Here is a 14,490-nt window from a genome sequence, read left to right as displayed (position 1 = left end):
AATTCTCTCAGTATGCATTTCCTTCATCAAGATAAAATAAGACAAAAATGGAACAAGTCCCGAGCATCACCTACCTTTTTTTAAATAAAAAAAGGCAGAGATTACATTTTTTGAACAAGAAAACTATGTGAAATATTTACCTAATGGAGATCCAAGCTGAGGACAGTTAGCTGCCTTGGAGCTCTTCCTCTTCTTCTGATAGCCTCTAAGGGTGCTCGCCAAAGGTTCCTTTGGTCTACCCCTTTCCTCCAATCCTCCGAACACCCCGAAAAAGGCTCTCTGGAAAAATGAAGAAGAAGAAAAAGAGGACTCTATTTCCAGGGGTTTTGAAGCTCCTCCTCTTTTCCAAACTCTCTTTCTTGACTCAAAGTCCCTACAGTCTCCCACAACCGCCTCGGGTTCTCTCTGAAATCACTTCTGTTCCGAGCGATAGAAAGCTCCACCTTCTCCAAAAGAAACCCTAGCCGGAAATCCCTAGCTGTGTTTCTTCATATTTTGGTGAAAAAAAGGAAGGTCTCTTTGGTTTTTTTCCCAAAAGCTACCCCCTCGACTCCCCGCAAAAATCGCCTCTGCATTCAGCCTCTCTCTTCCGTTTTCTCCACGTCCTCTCTGCTCTACCCTTCTTGACTCCAACTCAGTTTATAAGCGAAGACCGAGACCCTTCAAACCGGGCTCACCTTCTTGCTTGTCCAGCGGACGCATGTGCTACAAACCTCGAGCCAATCGCGTCTCCGAAGTCTGCCAATTATTTCATCCTTCCCGTTGGTTCCTCTTTCACATGCGAGCCAGTGCCTCAATCAGAAGCCATCTCTGTTTGTCTTCTCGGATTTTATGTGACCGCGTGCTCTGCTCTTTTGCATTCTCAGCTTTGATCATTTCCTACTTTTCCTTCATCTACTCCTTTCTTCCTTTAATTCTGCGGTTCTCTGCCCTTAAATACTTTTCCTTAACTCTTAAATTCAACTCAAAAAGTAAAATTACGATAAATACTTTTATATTTCACAAGATGATTATTATTATATATACCCTTACTAATTTATTTTATTCATAAAAATAAACATAACATTCGTTAAATTAATTTAAATTTTGTGTAAAAACTTGATGTTTGTAGTATGGAATTTAACGTTTTGGAAGATATTTATGAAGAACAATCATGATAAGAAAAAAAATGTACTGATTAATCCACTGTTCTTCTCCCAACTTCACTTCTACTGTGAAGGGAGACAAAAATTTTGCACTTGTACAAACAATCAATTTTATTTAATAATATAAAATAAATTAGTCCACACAATATGTCAAAAGAATCCTTTAGAATATCGGCAACCTCACAGCCGTCCGTCCTTGTGAATTCTAGTTGAATCCAACGGCTCTTCTAGCATCTCGGCGACCTCTTCCTCTTCCCCTTCCCCTTCCCATTCTTCACTATCAACTCTGTTCCTAATCCCCATGACTGGTGTATGTCAAAATGGCAATGCATAAACCAAACCCCAAAATCTAAAATCAAATTCTTATTAATTAGAAAAAAGAAGAACGAGTGATCAAAGAAAAAGAATCATTGATCATATATAGTATACCTGGATTATCAGCGACGAATCTAACTGCACCCCATCCACCCACTGGAACTCCAATTGTGTTCGTATAAGGTGGATCTACCAAGTTGAATTTAGCTGTTTGTGGATTTTAATTACCAGTGCCATATCCAACGACATAGAAGCTGTAGCCATGGAGATGAATTGGATGGTTTTCAGTGTTAACCGTCCCTGTGTCCTGCAATATAAGTTGCGCCCTCGAGCCATATTTAAGGACCTTTGCCCTTGTCCCATTCATGGCCTGTGTACCGTTAGGGATGTTATTGGGTGCTCCATTGACAAAGTCGTAGAATTTAAGGGGTGCCCCCGGAAAATCCTCTGTAAAATAACCATCAATTTTATTGTAGTAAGCTTCTCAAAGTGACAGAGTAGGGTTGACGAAACTAATGTTGTTTATGGAAGCTGCCCTTGTTCCATTTTTAAGCCCTGCACAGTTGTTTAACCCCAATAGTAACAAAAAGATTAACGTTCATCTTTTCTGGAACTTTGACAGGATTCAAACTTCTAAGTCCATCCATGACGGTCAACACTGCCAGATTATCATCGAAACTCAGGCAATTTAGCCGGTAATGTCTCAGTATGAGGAATGGCGCCGAGGTGTTGAAAGTAAGCAATTGCTGAGATGTTCTGGAAATGAACATGCTTGGCAGCCCATGTAAGGTCCCATAGCCATGGAGTATTTTCCTATGGGCTAATCTGCCGTGACGAGGACGTTCATGGTCTGTCCAGGTCCCTGCATTACACGCTCTGTGATGAATGATTTCGTGTATTCACCATCAGTTTTGACGATAGTTAGCTTGTGAATGGTTATGGCAAAGAAATTCACCACGTTTAAAGCTACATTTATTAGCCTCAGCAGGTACGTCTTTCTGGGTACCACTTGAATCTCATATACATCTGAAATATTAACTTATGTTATAAATTATCCTTATTTATTTAAAATAAAATGTTTAATTTATAAAATTGGTGTATGGATTACCATTAGCAGAGCAATTGTAGTTGGGATATGGGTGGCCATTGAGAGTAAAAGCATCTGCTGGAGGAGGAATGCCTCCACTTTCCAGTACTTCTCTCTCAAGCTGCATACAACTAAAAATATGAATTCCTGGGCACAAACTTTAGCACAAATTCGCATATTAAAATCCCAAATACTTCATAACAATGATAATAAATGATATTACGAAATTCCCATAAATATCTAGATCCTCTTTGAGTAATTATTTACATCCACGGTGAAATCCATGAGCATTCATGTTCTCTTGCAAAGGCATATAGCACGGACAGAGGAATGCATAAATTAGAACATTAACATGAGCAGATTTATCTAGAACCCCCAAAAGCATCCACAAAATAGGGCTCTATTCTTTAGATCACCAACACTAAACAATTTAACCATGTGCACAAAGACAATCAAGGAGCCAAAAAGCCTGAACCATAGGCCTATGCACTCATCAATTTACAACATAAAAAGACATTATATTTTTTAAAAAAGAAAAGAAATAGTATAAATAAAATATGAGATAGACAATTTAAATAATAAGAAGCCCAACACAGTTCACAAAAAGGGTTTGTGATAGTAGTGCTAAGAATGATACTATGTTTCTATATCACTAACCTCTGAAAACCAATAGAAAAAAGAAGAAAAAAACGGAACAAAAGAACACACTCTTTAACCACACAAAGGCCACAGTTGCCACACAGGGAAAAAGGGAGTTCGGATTTGTATCTCAATATGATGCCAGACAAACCTAAAATCCTTGTTCAACTTGAAATAAGCTGAATCATCTCTCGGACATGGTAACATCCATTGACTAACAGTAAACACTAATGAAAGAAAAGCTTCCAATACACTAAACTAGAACTAACTAAACCAATTTGACTGGATACAGAAAATCAAACATCCATGACCAGAGAAAAAAATCAATCCACATGCGTAATATCCCAAGCACCTTTTAAGGGATATGTAAAGGATGGTCTATTTTCATACAATCCAATTACCATCCAGCCCTGATACACAAACTTCAGATTCATCCATTCTGTCTGTTTGAAAACTGGTACACAATCATCCCAAACCATTCAAAAATAAGGATTCCCCCTAAGACTAAGACAAGAAGAAACATAAAAATCCTCAAAATTTACACCAATGCCATCAAAATCAATAAAAAGAAAAAGTATCTTGTCACTATCTGTACAATAGTTGCACTTAACATCCTCCATTAATAAACTAGAGCTATGGAAATAGACACTCCCATGACAATGACCAGGGTAATGCCCCAACTGCCGCAGCCAGTATTTCATGAGCAGGATCTATTTCTCGTCCAAATTTCCAACCTCTATACATAAGCCAGTTATTAGTAAGTTTACACGTGTTGCCTTCTTGTTTGACAGGACCGACAGTAAAAAAGGATTGGACGAGAACCAACAAGCCCGTAACTTGTTGCAAAACAAACTGAGATGAAATATGAGCTTAGGTTGCTCCCATCAGCCCCTCAGAGGACCTGAAATAAGATGGGTCTAGATCACAATAATTTCCTAACAAAAGCATTTCCATGTACCTTGTTGTTGTCCAGTTCGCTTATCTTTGATTAAGGCTACCTCGACAACCTTTCCATGTTGTTCAAACAAGGGGCGAATCTGATGTCAAGGACACAAAATATTAGCTAACACCAAGTTACTTCATACAATCACAAAAGATAAATAAAGACTTTACGAAGGCATCCCCTGAATAAAAACCGAAGACCACTTCTTTTTTGATAAAAGAATAAATGAATAGAAGCGAAAGAGAACATACTTTCTTTTTTGAGATAAGCGAAAGAGAACACACTTGTTCCCCACTTCATAATTAGAAATAAATAAAGTGCTAAACGATAAGAATATACGAGACAAAACTATGTAAACGTTTAATGTTAGAAATACTGCATCTTTCATCGTCTACATATCTAACCGTTACTAAATTCACTTACATCCTCCTCTCTAGCTGTCTTTGGCACCGACCCGATAAAAAGTTTGGCAAAACTGCCACCATCGGAACGATCTGTCCGAGAACAACAACAATATGAGTATGTATCAACAGAGACAAGCAAGATGCCTACTGACCTCACATATAGCAAGTTAAAAACATGATGACAATAACTAGTTCATAGCACGTCACCCCCATAGTCACCAATTATTACGAAAGGAACGTGCTAAGAGTGAAATGCATAACGTCCTTAAGCCAATACTGCCCTAATGCATTTACAGTAATAGAAAATCAGATCCTAATTAAAAAGTTATTGGAAAAAAATGAAAGAAAATAACCATGTATAATTATAAATATATATCTAAAATTATGATATGTTCTTCAGCAGGGCACTTAAAAGGGTAATGGACTCCAGTTTTGGGATAGACAACAATGGCGCCATAAAAAGTGGCTCTAAGCCAAGAAAGATCAGGAGTTTTTCCAAAAGGCAAAGCACAGAAAAAGAAAAAAGAAAACAAAAGAACTAGGTGGTTTGAGAACTTCGGAGTACTTAGAAGGAAAAACATGATTTTAACTAAAGAGGTAAAACCCCGTGGACAGAAAAGGAGCATGACAACTATATGAAGATTATTTCCCCTTGGCATCCAAAAAGAGGGGAAAAAAATTGGACTCCTGTAAACAGACAGTTATAATCAGCACTAACTTGATACCCGCTGTAGTCATCAGACCATTCACCAAACTTGCCACATCAAGATGGCTTCTTCGTCCTGCATTCCTTCCATGGTCATCAGCAATTGAGCATGACTTCTGCTTTTCTGCTTATGATGTTTTACACTTCTCATACAAAGCCTGGTAATAACGGTTTTGCTGCTTCCCAAATAACAGGCACAAAAGGATAGTGTTACATTTACTTGAATAGAGAGAAAGGATATTAGTTACAACTACTTACTTAAGCACCTGATACGCTATGCATTTCGAGTTTATAAGGAGAAGCATACCTTCTCAGTGACAGATGCTGAAACCTTTTTCAGTGCGAGTTCAAAATGGATCATTTTGATTATCCATGGAGTTTGATCTGAACAGTTCATACTTGATGTTTGTTTCTCTTCTACAGCAGCCATTGCAGCTTCATTAATCTAAAATCATTTTAATAGAAACTGTAAGCCTTTAAAACCCTCAAACCAAGACTATACACATTGTGCACAGAAGATACTATGAATTGTAAGTTGATATTGATTCCGTGGACAGATTATGAGAAGAGTGAAGCCAAAAGCTCCACTAAAGTTTTCACAAATACTTCCATAATAATATACAAAGCGAAGGTACGAATATAAACAAACCAGTGCAGCAAGATCAGCCCTGCTGACGTTTCGACATGTCTCCATCTTCGCAATGGCACTCAAATCCACACTGGAATCTATCAGCTTCTTGTGACCAAGTGCTTTTAGGATCAAACCCCATTCATCTGGACTAGGCAGTGGAACATAAAAAATTTTGCCAAACCTACCAGGCCGTAAAACAGCACGATCCATTACGGCAAGCCTGCAAAAGAAGATGCGAACTGGAATAAATAAAAAGTACTCATGACCACCATCAGGACAAATATTAAAGGGAATGTACAATAAACCACACCTATTAGTGGCTCCAATGACAAAAACACCACGTCAATGCTCTGCACCATCGAGTTCTACGAATAGCTGCACTTGTAAGCCATGCATTTAGTTAAAACCAAGACGCCATAAATTAATGTGGAGACCACATAGAAGTAGCTAACAACATTGTAAAACAATAGCTACATAAGATTAATTTACCTGCTTCAAAAGCCGCTCAACAACCCATCCCCCTTCTTTCCCACATTTTGTTGTCAATGCATCCACCTAAAGAAAATGACAGAGATGTCAAAACCTCAAAAGTTCAGTAACAATTCATTATCTTTTATCAAATTTCATTCAGTAAGACCAAAATTTTTTCAAGTGACCAAAGGAACCCAACAACTCTAAAAACAAATGACGACTCTCTAATGATTGTTTTGTAAAGAAAGAAACAAGTAATATAAAAAAAGGCATCAAGCGGGTCTGAGCCATACACAAGACAGAGAGAAAGGTCACAGAAGAGAACCAGCAAGCAGGTCAAGAAGCTTCTACCTCTCACTGAGGAGAAGATGATCTCTGAAAATAACACTTAAGGTCTGAAACCAAAGATCTCTAATTTCAAAAGTTAGATGCATAACCCTCAAAGCCCTATTCCTTTCTCCCCAAATATTCACAAAAATAGAATGATACTCTTGGCAGAACTGAGACCATACCCATCAAGAGCTTGTTGAGATAGATCCACTCACCACCCACCAGATGTTCAATAAACTAGATGTTGAATCCTACAGCCTTTCTGCTTCCAGGCACCATAAGAGGAGATGGTCAGGGATTCATAACAAAGAGGGTATTGATTAACCAAAAGCCATTCTAGAGCAGAGGAAGACATAGAACTTTCTTATTTTTCTTCCTATTCACAACCTATAAATCACACATGCACCTTATATCTAGGATCCCAAAATGGGAAACTCCCTATAGTCATACTGAAATCCCATTTCACATTAGGTACAGTAGAGAATCCTTCTCTTCTTGTAGATGGTTGCACCATTTTAGCAGCCTCCTGCAAAGAATAACAAAAACACAGAAAAGATGGCAGATTATATCAAATGAAGGCCATGTCCAGTCTCAAGAAAAGCAAATTAGTAATTTCACTTAGCAATTTTCAGAACTTAATGAATTACAAATAAGTAATATATAACTAAAACCAAGCAAATCACTATAAAAGCATCAAATACATAAAGGTCATGCATTTGCAAAACTAGTTATGTGCATTTAATAAAGATGAAAAAGACAGGAATTTTATCAATCTAAAGAATCACACTGCTGCATGCAAATAAATGGTGAATCCATTGATGAATAGACAAGCTTAAGCCCTTCAAATAATTATGAGTATCAGAGATTATTCAAAAACCTCTACTTCCAACATAAATGCGATGAATACAAACCAATTGTGACAAAACAATCTTAAACCCTATGATTATGAGGATAAGGAATTATTGGGAAACCTTTACCTTCAACGGCAATGTGATAAAAGGAAAGGTAAATGCAAAATCTTTTTGTCTCCTGAAAATTTTAAATAACATAGATTTGACTACCTCAAAATCAGCCATTGAGATAATTAGCTTCTCCATCTCTTCAGGCAACCATGGTTGTCTCCACCACTCATCATAATATTCCTCACCTATAGAATCTCTTGAGAGATCAGACTTCCTTGTATAAATGATTCTCTTCATTGCAAAATTACCAACCTTGTTAGCAAGGGCAGCCAAATCGGCTCCAACAAATCCTGGTGTAGACCTGGCTATTTTCACAAAATCAAAAGAACCCTCTAGTCTAAGGCCAGCACAGAGAGAATCTCAACCCTTGCAATCTCATCCGGAACACCTAGAAAAATCTCACGGTCAAATCTTCCAGGCCTCCTTAATGCAGGGTCAATAGCATCAGGTCTGTTAGTAGCCCCAGTTACAAGGACAAAACCAGGTAAAGAACCAGATTTTTCTGTGTTCAGGTCTTTATCACTTGGTAGATCAAGTCTGTGAGATTCATCCATACAAGTTATCAATTGTGTTACAATTCGTCTCTCCATCTCCCTCTGTATGATTTTCTCTCTTTGATGCAATTGCATCAATCTCATCAATAAATACAATTGATGGTGCAGTCCTGTATGCCTTGGAGAAAAGATCTCTAATATTTTCTTCTGATGCACCTGAAAAATTTCACAATGTTAACCAGAAATAACCATATATATTTGTTGGGAACCAAATAGAAGAGAATATAGTACTATTAAGGTGACAGAATAACTTCATAAATATCTTGCTGTTATTTAGTATTGCAGGACCCAACCAAAAGCTTAAAGAAATGGTTGTGCTGAACCAGCCACAAACCAGTAGCAACTAGCTTTTAAAACGTATAAAGGCAAACCCATCAGAAAACAAATCAAATCAAAGATATAAAAAGTTCTATTAGCAAAGATTATTTAAGTAGTAAAATGCTCAAGTGTGCTTAGCATCAGAAAATGAAAAAGGAGCTCTTAGTTTCATAATTGAAAAAGAGAAATGTCATTTTGTAGAAATAGCTAAACAATAACAAGGAAAGCATCATGTTCTAACACCTTCACGATAAGGGATTCTGTTTTGGCTACATTTTTTTTTAGATAAAAAGTGTAAGGCATACATTAACAAAGTACCAAAAACGGGGGTACCGCCCATTTACAAAAAAATTATAATAATGTTAGTGTATTTATAACATTCTCAAAATCCACATCACTAATAATGTCATAACCTAACAAAATAGACCCAAAATAATGAATCCACCTATCTTTTAATCTATTAGTACTACTTTCAACACTATCAAATGCTATACCATTTTTTTCTTTCCAAATAACCCAAAAAAAGTCAAAAAGATTCTTTTTTGGCTACATAAAAAGTTGCTCATGGCAACACTTGAAAACTCTCAATATTTAAGTGAGTTAGAAGGTATTAGCCAACTCCTTTTTCTAAAGAAAGGTACTAGGAAATCTACTAGAGCACTATTTGACATATTAACCCGGATATTTAATGGGCAACTTGTTAACTTCACATCCTAGGACCCTCACACATTCAACTTCCCCAGAAACAACTAGCAAAATTTTCCAAGTAACTTAACGCCGAAAAGCACCCCAAAGCGCACAAGCAAGCATCTGAAGTTACACAATTTGTCTCGAATTCACCTGCAGAACAAAAGAAAATCATCAGCAAAAAAGCAAGTGCAATACCACTTTACTTCTCCGACCTCTCCCAATATTCAGTCTTGGATGAAGTAAAAATCTCTAGCCTACATCAGCACTCTATTAAAAGCCTCCATAATCCCTTAGAAGAATGTAAGAAATTAGTCTACCATCATTGATCATAACTACAAAGGTGGAAGAGATTATACTTCTTAATTTTTTTTTTTTGAGATAATACTTCTTAAAATATATTTCTTCCATATTGTAATGAATCCTATTCTCCTTAAAGATACTCCAAGAAAAACCACGCCACTTGTTTGTAGTTGTTGACTTTCTCAACATCCCAACTTATAAATCAAACCCATTCCCCCCGAGTGGATGATTGAATTTACTCCCTCTTTAGCTATCAATGGGGCATCCAAAATGTAACAACCTCCAAAAAGCTGTATTGAGTTTCCCAACAATTGATCGACTCTTTTTAGCCTTAACGCAAGCACTTTGTCTATTTGTAAGAAACTACTCACTAGGCTAATTGGCCTCTAGTCCTTTATATTGCCAACATCCTCAATATTTAGAAGGTAGAGTTCAAGCAATCAACAAACTTTCTGAAGTCACAGAATTCATCAAATAGCCTACAAAGAACACAGCAGACAACATTCCAATTTTTTTGGAGAAAAAACATAGAGAAACCATCAGGTCAGGTGGCTTTATCCCCATCGCATAGGACAAGTAGGATTTGAGACCAAACTGATGTAGGAAAAGTACGGTCTAAGGCAAAATTGATGTAGGACAAGTACGGTTTGGAACCAACTTATCCAAATACTATAGGGTTAGAGGAAACTAAGGTGAGAAAATAAAAGAGCAGGACAAATGACAAAAATAAGTGCAAGAAGTAAGATAAGGAAATATAGAGAGATAAATAGTACTTGCCAGAAAACAAAAATGGACCAGAATAGAGAACACAAAGGTAAATGAAGAACTTAACCCTGGAAGTATTCCTCAATTCATCTTTCTCCTATTGTCTAGGTTAGCAGTGTTTATTATGAACTAATTACAACCCTAATCACAATTAACAAGTAATATATCTCAATATAAAGATTAGTTAAATTCAAAACCTACTAAAACTAACTACAATTTACTGAATAACCTATATAATTCAGATTTGACAATAATTACAAAAATATTTTCTATAACCAAAATATTCTCATTCTGTATCAGAAGTCTAACTCGTGTAAGGTGAACAAATAGGATGTTGCATTCTAGAGAGATTGATCTAGTAATGCAAAGAAGGCATAGAATTACATCCCCCGATTGGGTGGGAACTCACAAGTAATATTATAGCCAAAATATTCTTAGCACTGATTTTGTGCATGAATTCATTTCTGATATTTTTGCCATCTTTCTTCGTGATTTTTATCCTTTTAGAAAGTAATACTTTCTACTGATCTATAGTATATAAACAGCAAAAGGAATATGTTCTATTTGCATTACTATCTTTCAAATATTCCTAATAAAAACTTAAAAGTACAGTAAGTGAAAGAAAAATCTTAATTGAGTGAAAAGCAAAGGCGATGCATACCAGCGACACCAGATAAAACCTCAGTAGTGGAAATCTGATTAGAATGGAACACCAGTCTCGTTCGCAATGGCGTGAGTCAGTTTGGTCTTAACGCAGCCAGGTGGGCCATGCAACAGAATACCAGCAATGGGTCTCACACCCAGCCACTGCGGCAACTGCGGATGGTGGAACGGAATTATGACTTCCATCATCAGCTCCTCCAGCACGCTCCTCAATTCCCCCAGGTCGCTAAACCCTGGCCCTATCTTGCCCTTCCCTTCCACAACTCTGCCACAACCAGAAGAAATAGAAGCCTTGGCATTTTTTTTATGCCGACTTCTATATTCTTCTCTTCAGCAGTGAGCTTTGGTTTCTTGTTGGATGCGAAGTAATTAGCCTGTAGCATAGACTTGGTAAGGTCGAAGTGGGGTTCCACTTGCTGCCCATAGATAACATCCTCCGATGGGAAAACAGACTCATCTTCTTCATCCGACGATGCGTCCTAAATGGCATAAAACCCTACCACACAATAAATCTATATATCATGGCATTTCTCTATAGCTTTTCTTTATTATTAAGATGACAAGCAGGCACAGTTGATGATCATAGAGGGTAGAATCTACCTTTTGTTGATTCCTCTCCATATTACTATTCACATAATGAAACACCTAAAATCTATATATATATATATATATATATCATAACATTTCTCTGCAATTGTTTACAACTAACACCTGTGTCTCCCCCTATTATCTTTAACACCTTAAAGATGCCTCTCTCTCTCTCTCTCACTTCACACATTTTAGCTGTGCATCTCTTGTTTTCTGTTAATTGCTTTGTCCTAACCGATTTTATTTATGGCAGAGAACATCCTTTTTACCCACCCAAATACGGTGGACAGTGAGATTCCACGTTAATACAGCTTGAGCACATTTGTCAAGTCACAAATGACTAGCATCTATTCGGTCTTTATCTTGGATATGAAGTTCAAAAATTTATAAAAAAAAAATCTTCAACTGCTATATTTTGCATAAGCAACTGAACAGCATAGATGTTATCTTGCTTTATAACGTAATGAAAGTTACAGAATTTACAGCACACATCGGCATCAGCTTCCTTCTGCCAAATATAAAGTTCGTTTCAAACCTCTTTACTTTTTTTTTTTCGTGAAACAACAGTCTATGAGAACTCTTCATACAAAAATGGGAACTTTTCTTGAAAAACTTACCCTTTTGTCTCTTTTAAGTCTCCAAAAATATTACCCATGATTTTTGTTCATCATTTCATCTCTTCTCTTGTGCTTCACATGGCCTCAGCACTATTCACTAACCAAATTGGTAACTTTCTTTTGTAATTGGCTGTACCTTCAACCCTTCCATTAATCGGAAAAAAATAATGTACAGAAGTTTTTATTCACAAAGCATGAAGAGAACAAAAAAATCCATAAAGCAACATGACAACATATAGAAAAGAAATAAAGAATTTTGTCCAAAACTCTCACGTAAATTATTAACATATACCGAGGAAATGATGAAATTGGAATTTTCTCACAGAACAACCAATCAATAAAAAACGCGAAGTTCAGCCCAAAAATATACAATCACTTTGTAGAAAGAATGAAAATTGAAAATAAATCGTGGATTCCACAAAGAAAAGTTTCTGGGGCCTAGATTTAGACCTTAATAACATAAATTATTATTCTAGAACATCAGAAGGTTTGTACAACATTGTACGACAAAATCTTCAAGTAGGAGACGAGTTAAGAAATAAAACAACACACCTAATGCAACTGACACAGGAAGAGCAGATAAAGCTTTATGATAAAAGGCCAAAAGTATAAGTGTAATACCCAGACCAGCAATTATAGCCAGGTAACATGCGTAGACTGTCATCAGATCATACATCGTTGCCCTGCCAACCAACACACTATAGAAGATAAAGTCTCCAAGCCCAAGCTTTATGGCGCCAGATAACACCAATCCTATACCTCCTAGTATGAAACTTTCATTTGGCACAACAGCATTTTCCTGTCCATCCAACTGAGTGTTCACTCTATTATCAATCAATGGTGCAGCAAGCTCAGCCTCTCTGTCCGAAACCCTCCCCTCTTCGGCTCTAACCAATCTCATCTCACGATTATTACTTCCAACTGCTACGCTAGTACCAAGTATCCTGTTTGAACCCAAAACATTAACATCAGAATGAGACCCAGAATTCAAACTCTCAACCAAATGATGTCCAGCATTTTCTCGTTTCTCTCCAAGTTCTCCTTTGAGGTACACCACTACTTGAACCAGAATCATGAGGAGTCACAGGCCTAGCCTCATAGACCAAAGCTGGGATATCTTCATCCTTAGACATGGCAAGCTCCACCAAGAGCCTTAATGGCCCAACAGGCAATAGAACTGCAGCAAGATCATACAATGCCATTCCAATCAAGAGAACCCAAGTTGTCCATTCAGGAAGTAGAGTAAACTAAATAATAATTAATTTAAATTAACTAACAAATGTATAAAAAAAACATGTAAATTCATTTAACAACAAGAGCCTTCCAAAAATATCCTCCCAATTAACCTTCATCTATTCCCAATGGGTTCATCAATTGACTATATATGAAGCTTTTTTAAGTCGGACAAGTTCACTAATGAAATTTTTCTCGCACATTATTCTGTAATATGCTAATTAAACTGAATTTTTTTTTTTTTTTTGTATATAAGCTCAATATTATGAATACATACATATTTAAAATTTATAAAGCAAATTAATCATCAACTCTTAACTCTAGCATTTCAAAGTAGCTATATTTTGCAGTGAGTCAATCCTGTTGTATTTCCTCAAGAAAGTGATTTTTTTTTCTTTTGTTGATTGTTGTTTGTGTAAAAGAATATATATATATATATATATATATTGAGAGGGGATAAGAGAAGAAAGTTCATTTACAATCATGTCAAAAGAAACAAAACTTTTGTAAGCATAATTAAATCACTATAATCATTTTATTTGGTTATGTTTTCAAAGTCTCGAATTAAATGGTTGAGGGACATGGATGAAAATAGTAGTTTAGATGATCATTCGGGGATCAATCAAATCGAGATAAAAAGGGGAGTAGTTTATGAATTATTTTTACGTGGTATATAAGAACCAATTATTATAATAAAAATTAAATTATAAAATAAAAAAAGAAAGAAGCTTTCCATTATTATGATGATATTAGGGTTCTTAGTCCTAGTATATTTGATATTTGTTAGGTTGGGCATAATTGGGATGTGATGAAAATGATGTCACAAACTTTTTGAATGAATTTTATAAATTTAGAAAGTTTTAAATCCTTAAATGTGAGGAATCGTCCTAAGAAAAAAAATGAAGTTTGACAAGTAAAAAGAAATAAAGTAGTAACAGAGATTCTAAGGAAAAAAAAAAAAGAGAAAGAAACTTAGCTTTTAATAAAAGATACCTTATAATAATAAAAAATATAAAAATTTAGATTAAATACTAAATTATAAATAAATAAAATATAAATGAGACTTACGTAGGAAATAAATAGGGTAATACCCAGGTTCGAAATCCAGCCCGAAATATTTTTAAATTAT

General features: G+C 36.1%; 2 pseudogenes across 2 annotated transcripts; both read right to left on the bottom strand.

Moving 5' to 3' along the window:
* Positions 1-483: 483 nt before the first annotated feature.
* Positions 484-11,544, bottom strand: LOC110820447 (cell division control protein 48 homolog C-like; annotated as a pseudogene). The gene is made up of 13 exons (XR_015816400.1): positions 11,524-11,544; positions 10,922-11,402; positions 7,733-8,343; positions 7,078-7,197; positions 6,360-6,425; positions 6,181-6,245; positions 5,889-6,090; positions 5,547-5,684; positions 5,252-5,415; positions 4,145-4,623; positions 2,569-2,668; positions 1,575-2,486; positions 484-1,450 (listed from the first exon to the last, which is right to left on the bottom strand). The product of XR_015816400.1 is annotated as a cell division control protein 48 homolog C-like (transcript).
* LOC148239760 (presenilin-like protein At2g29900 pseudogene) lies at positions 11,287-13,480 on the bottom strand (annotated as a pseudogene). Its single transcript, XR_015816399.1, has 3 exons — positions 13,475-13,480; positions 12,129-13,375; positions 11,287-11,419 (listed from the first exon to the last, which is right to left on the bottom strand). The product of XR_015816399.1 is annotated as a presenilin-like protein At2g29900 pseudogene (transcript).
* Between the last annotated feature and the right edge of the window lie 1,010 nt (positions 13,481-14,490).

The sequence above is a fragment of the Carica papaya genome, chromosome 9, assembly GCF_054855325.1.
Source record: "Carica papaya isolate Zhongbai chromosome 9, ASM5485532v1, whole genome shotgun sequence".
Classification (NCBI taxonomy): domain Eukaryota; kingdom Viridiplantae; phylum Streptophyta; class Magnoliopsida; order Brassicales; family Caricaceae; genus Carica; species Carica papaya.
Note: the sequence above shows the minus strand (reverse complement) of the source record. Positions and strands in the feature narration are given on the sequence as shown.